This window comes from Heterodontus francisci, unplaced genomic scaffold (genome assembly GCF_036365525.1).
Source record: "Heterodontus francisci isolate sHetFra1 unplaced genomic scaffold, sHetFra1.hap1 HAP1_SCAFFOLD_152, whole genome shotgun sequence".
Lineage (NCBI taxonomy): Eukaryota > Metazoa > Chordata > Chondrichthyes > Heterodontiformes > Heterodontidae > Heterodontus > Heterodontus francisci.
In genome coordinates this window covers 3,528,637-3,535,110 of record NW_027141229.1, presented here as the reverse complement: position 1 = coordinate 3,535,110, position 6,474 = coordinate 3,528,637, and positions in this window count along the sequence as shown.

Below are 6,474 nucleotides of genomic sequence, written 5' to 3'. Positions count from 1 at the left end.
ACACTTCATTTGCAACCCGCCCCACCGCTACCACCGCCCCCTTCCCCCCCCCCCCACCCCCCACAGAATAAAGCATATCAAATCAGGTTTCTTAAATGGCAACATTAATTATTTTTAATAAACTAAATCTTAAACAATATGGAATAAATCTATATGTGAAACGATTCTATAACTTCTTATTCTTCCTAACTCTTATGCACACACACATGCATGCAAACACCGGTTAACAAGCGGGAAAGGCTTTTCTCTTCACAACTGTTTCTTGAGAATAAAACAACTGGGTCATAATATTCTGGTCGGATATTCCCGGGTCGGTGAGGTGTCCCATAGTCGAATAGTTGGATGCTAGTTGAAATCTCTCCAGGCGGGTTCAATGAACAGACTGTGATGGGTCGGCGTTCAAGGCAATTCGACTGCAGCAGGCGTCACACAGCTCGTTCAGCAAAGCATATAACAACAGGGCTACTTGGATTTTGAAGTAGCTGACCAGCAATAGACGCTTTCTTGAGCTTTCCGGGTCTCCCAAAATATAAGAGGCAACAGGAATCACTCTTGAGGCAGCGATTTTTCAGACGCTGGAGGCAATAGGATTCTGTTCCTTTAATAATGCAGGGTTTCTTTTCTGCAAAGCAGTTTTCCACCACCAAGTGTAGCAACTCCTCTTTTCCTAGGTCTTTTCTCTCTCCAGAGCTCTTTTCCCCACTACAAGCAGACCACAACCACACCGCAAATGTAGGATTTTTTCCCCCAAGAGAAGCAAATCTTATTTTTTCAGATAATAGCTCTTTTCCCTTGTCTGCAAACACAGGTCCCTGCCAGCTCACTGCAATGCTGCTCAGCTCACTGATCTCTCACAGTGCAAAGTGAAACTAAAACCCGATCAATAAGTCATGTGACATTCATAAATCTTCCTGTCATTTCCCTGTTGAGAGGCTTGGAAACAGGTGCCTGGCAGTCTGAATTCAGTTCAAACACCAAGTTTCAGCATTCAATTTTCACAGAAAATACTTTTGCTCAAATTTTAAAAGCACACAGAATTCTTAGCTTTCAATACAAAAAAAAAGTGATTTTGACAATACTATATCTTATTATAAACCCTAATACAAAATCTGGAGCGGAACCCCGAAGGCGTTCATGTGTCACGTGTGGCATGTTTCCGGCAGTTCCTGCAACCATACCGGTGCCAAACGTCATGATCTGCACGCCTTTGAACCCCACCAGGAATGCCGAGAGGGTGGTTTTGACGCTTGGGCAACTCACAACCTCCATACATCCGCCCAGGCATGCACCATGGAGAGGTCAACTCCATAGTCGCCTCACAGCGATCAAAACAACACGGAACGCAGCAGTAACAGGTTATATGTATAGCTCAATTGGCACAGAGATTGGGCGCCACGGGTTGCCTTTGTCGGTGGGAGAGGTAATCGCATCTCACTGGACAGTTACTGCCCGCCTTAAACCGGGCAGCCCCCGGTCACTAAGCTTCAGTCCCACCACAGTCAACCAACTTCAATGGGTGCTTGGAGCTCAGAATCATTGCCTGAAAAGTGCACTGCAACACCGCACAAAACAGCATGACCAAAAAAAAGAAGGAAGGTACCAGCCCTTCGTTTTGCAAGCTGGATGTCAGAACTATGTGTCCTGGCCTGTCGGAAGACCTTACACGAGTCAACGTTTCTCAGAAGACTGCCATCATTAACAACGAGCTCAGTAGACTCAATGTGGACATTGCAGCACTTCAGGAGACACGCCTCCCTGTGAGCGGATCTCCAAAAGAGCAAGACTACACCTTCTACTGGCAGCGTAGGGATCCTGAAGTACCAAGACAGCATGGAGCGGGCTTCGCCATGAGAAACTGTTTGCTCAGCATGATAGAGCCGCCCTCAAATGGCTCAGAACGCATACTGTCCATCCGACTGTTCACCGCCTCATTTCCAGTACACCTACTCAGCAGCTATGCTCCAACACTCAGCCCCCCACCTGAAGCTAAAGACCAGTTCAACGAGGAACTGCATAATATCATCAGTAGCATCCCCAATACCGAACATCTATTCATGCTGGGGGACTTTAATGCCAGGGTTGGGGCCAACCATGACTCATAGCCCTCCTGCCTTGGGTGCTATGGCATTGGAAGGATGAATGAGAATGGACAGAGACTGCTTGAGTTGTGTACTTATCATAACCTCTGCATCACCAACTCATTCTTTCACACTAAACCGTGTCACCAGGTTTCTTGGAGGCACCCAAGATCACGTCGTAGGCACCAGCTGGATCTCATCGTCACAAGGCGAGCCTCTTTAAACAACGTGCAAACCACACGCAGCTTCCACAGTACGGACTGCGACACCGACCACTCCCTGGTGGACTCAAACCAAAGAAGCTGCATCACTCCAAGCAGAAGGGCCGCCCGCGCATCAACACTAACAGAATTTCTCATCCACAGTTGTTTCATATGTTTCTAAATTCACTCGAAAAAGCCCTTCAAAACACTCCCACTGAGGATGCAGGGACCAAGTGGGCCCTCATCGGAGACGTCATCTATGACTCAGCAATGACCACCTGTGGTAAATGTGTGAAGCGGAAGCAGAGTGGTTTAAATCTCACTTTGAAGAGCTGGAACCTGTCATAGCTGCTAAGCGCATTGCACTGTTGAACTACAAGAAAGCCCCCAGAGAGTTAACATCCGTAGCACTTAAGGCAGCCAGAAGCACTGCACAGAGAACAGCCAGGCGCTGCGCAAATGACTACTGGCAACACCTATGCAGTCATATTCAGCTGGCCTCTGACACCGGAAACATCAGAGGAATGTATGATGGCATTAAGAGGGCTTTTGGGTGAGGCATGAAGAAGATCGCCCCCCTCAAATCTAAATTAGGGGAAACGATCACTGACCAGCACAAGAAAATGGACCGCTGTGTGGAATACTACCTAGAACTGTACTCCAGGGAAAATGTTGGCACTGAGACCGCCCTCAATGCAACCCAGTCTCTGCCAGTCATGGATGAGCTGGAAGTACAGCCAACAAAATCGGAACTCAGTGATGCCATTGATTCTCTAGCCAGTGGACAAACCCCTGGGAAGGCCGGCATTACCCCTGAAATAATTACGTGTGCCAAGCCTGCTATACTCTCAGCACTCTACGAACTGCTTTGCCTGTGTTGGGACGAGTGAACAGTACCACAGGACATGCGCGATGCCAATATCATCACCCTCTATAAAAACAAAGGTGACTGCAACAACTACAGTGGAATCTCCCTGCTCAGCACAGTGGGGAATGTCTTCGCTCGAGTCGTTTTAAACAGGCTCCAGAAGCTGGCCAAGTATGTCTACCCTGAGGCACAGTGTATCTTTCGAGCAGAGAGTTCTACCATTGCCATGCTGTTCTCTCTTCGTCAGCTGCAGGGAAATGCCACGAACAACAGATGTCCCTCTACATTGCTGTCATTGATATCACCAAAGCCTTTGACCTCGGCAGCAGACGTGGTCTCTTCAGACTACTAGAAAAGATTGGATGTGCACCAAAGCTACTAAGTATCATCACCTCATTCCATGACAATATGAAAGGCACAATTCAGCATAATGGCGCCTCATCAGACCACTTTCCTATCCTGAGTGGTGTGAAACAGGGCTGTGTTCTCGTCCCTACACTGTTTAGGATTTTCTTCTCCCTGCTGCTCTCACATGCGTTCAAGTCTTCAGAAGAAGGAATTTTCCTCCACGCAAGATCAGATGGCAGGTTGTTCAACCTTGCCCGTCAAATAGCGAAGACCAAAGCATGGAAAGTCCTCATCAGGGAACTCCTCTTTGCTGACGATGCTGCATTAACATCTCACACTGAAGAGTGTCGGCAGAATCTCATCAACAGGTTTGCGGCTGCCTGCAACGAATTTGGCCTAACCATCAGCCTCAAGAAAACGAACATCATGGGACAGGACATCAGAAATGCTCCATCCATCAATAGCGGCGACCACGCTCTGGAAGGAGTTCAAGAGTTCACCTACCTAGGCTCAACTATCACCAGTAACCTGTCTCTCAATGCAGAAATCAACAAGCGCATGGGAAAGGCTTCCACAGCTATGTCCAGACTGGCCAAGAGAGTGTGGGAAAATGGCGCACTGACACGGAACACAAAAGTCTGCGTGTATCAAGCCTGTGCCCTCAGTACCTTGCTCTATGGCAGCGAGGTCTGGACAACGTATGTCAGCCAAGAGTGACTTCTCAATTCATTCCACCTTCGCTGCCTCCGGAGAATACTTGGCATCAGGTGGCAGGACCGTATCTCCAACACAGAAGTCCGCGACGTGGCCAAAATCCCCACCTTGTACCCACTACTGAGTCAGCGGCGCTTGAGATGGCTTGGCCATGTGAATTGCATGGAAGATGGCAGGATCCCTCAGGACACATTGTGCAGCGAGCTCGTCACTGGTATCAGATCCACCGGCCGTCCATGTCTCCGCTTTAAAGACGTCTGCAAACGCGGCATGAAGTCCTGTGACATTGATCACAAGTCGTGGGAGTCAGTTGCCAGCGAGCGCCAGAGTTGGCAGGCAGCCATCAAGGCGGGGCTAAATTGTGGTGAGTCAAAGAGACTTCGCATTTGGCAGGAAAAAAGACAGAAGCGCAAGGAGAGAGCCAACTGTGTAACAGCCCCGACAAACAAATTTCTCTGCAGCACCTGTGGAAGAGTCTGTCACTCTAGTATTGGCCTTTATAGTCACTCCAGGCGATGCTTCACAAACCACTGACCACCTCCAGGCGCTTACCCATTGTCTCCCGAGACAAGGAGGCCAAAGAAGAAAAAAAGAAGATAGTGAGGTCATTTTATGTAATATTTTCTGTGGCTGTTTTAATTCTATTTTGGTCAATGAAATGACAAGATATTTGTTGTGTCAATTTTCAGTGATGTACCCTGAGTCCATTTTATGTGATATGCGTCATTTAAAGTCATATTTTGAAATTTGCTGTGGCCATTTTAAGAGATATTTGCCGTGGTCAGTTGAAGTGATATTTGCTGCAGGTATCTTTCGTGGAATGACAGAAGGAAAAGAAGGAAAATCTTGCACTTGCATTGCGTTGTTCAGAGCCACGGGACGTCCCGAAGTGCCTTACAGCCATGTAAATGTTTCTGATGTGGAGTCACTGTTGGAATGTGGAGAACAGAGCAGCTAATTGATACACAGTGAGGTATCACAAACAGCAAGGTGATAATAGACAGATCATCATCGAGGGTAAAATATTGGCCAGGGCACCGCAGATAAGCCCCCGCCTTCTTTCCAAATAGTACTTTGTGATCTTTTATCTCCAGACAGAGGGCATAGGGGCCTTGGTTTAACGTCTCATCCCCAAAAATACACATTTGACAGTGCAGCATTCCCGCAGTACTGAACATCGGACAGTGCAGCCCTACAGGAATATTTCCCTGCTGACAGTGTCGGGCCACAAAGGTACTTCCCATCTGACAGTGCAGAATTCCTCCAGTACTGTCTTTGCTGACATCGCCGAGCTCCCCCAATAACATCCCATCGACAGTCCAGTACCTCTTCAATACTGACCTCCCCACAGTGCAGTACTGTCTCTGTACGTACCCGACAACTGTGTAGCTTTCCCTTAGTAATTCACCTCAAAAGGGGCATCGCTCCCACATTGCTGCCCCTCCAACAGTGTGACTTCCCACCCTATTGTACCACTGGCTATGCAGAGAGGCCTCAATATTGCTCCTTCAACAATGAATCGGTCTCTCAGTACTGCCCATCCAACAGTGCAGCACTCCCTCAGTACTGCTCCATCCATCAGTGCAGTAGTCCCTCTGTACTGCTTCTTCCAACAGAAGGAGTAGGCCATTCGGCACTTAGAAGCTGCTCCTCCATTCAATAAGATCATGCATGATCTCATTGCGACCTTGATTCCACTTCCCTCCCTGCAACCCGCACCCGCACTCTCCCCCACACCATAACCGCTGTCTCTCATGTTCATTGTTATTTGTCCATCACAGCCTTGAATATATTAAATGACTCAACTCCACTGCTCGCTCAGGTGGAGAATTTCAAATACTAACAACAGTCTGAGAGAGGAAATTCCTCCTCATGTCCGACTTAAATGGGAGACCATTAGTATGAAACTGTGCTCCCAAGTTCTCGATTCCCCCACGATAAGAAGCTTACTCTCAACTTCTACCCTGTCAGGTCTCTTCAGAATCCTATATTTCGCAGTAAGATCAACTCTCAATCTTCAAACTCCATTGAGTATGGACACAACTGGACTAACATGTCCTCAGAAGAGAAACCTCTCATCCCAGGATTCAACTGAACAAACCTTCTCTGATCTGCTTCCATTGCAAGTATATCCCTCCTTAAATAAGGTGACCAAAACTGTAAACAATGATCTAGCTGCCTTCTCACAAATGGCCCGAACAATTGTAGCAATGCTTCACTACTTTTATACTTCATCCGACTTGCAAAGAATACCAACAATCCA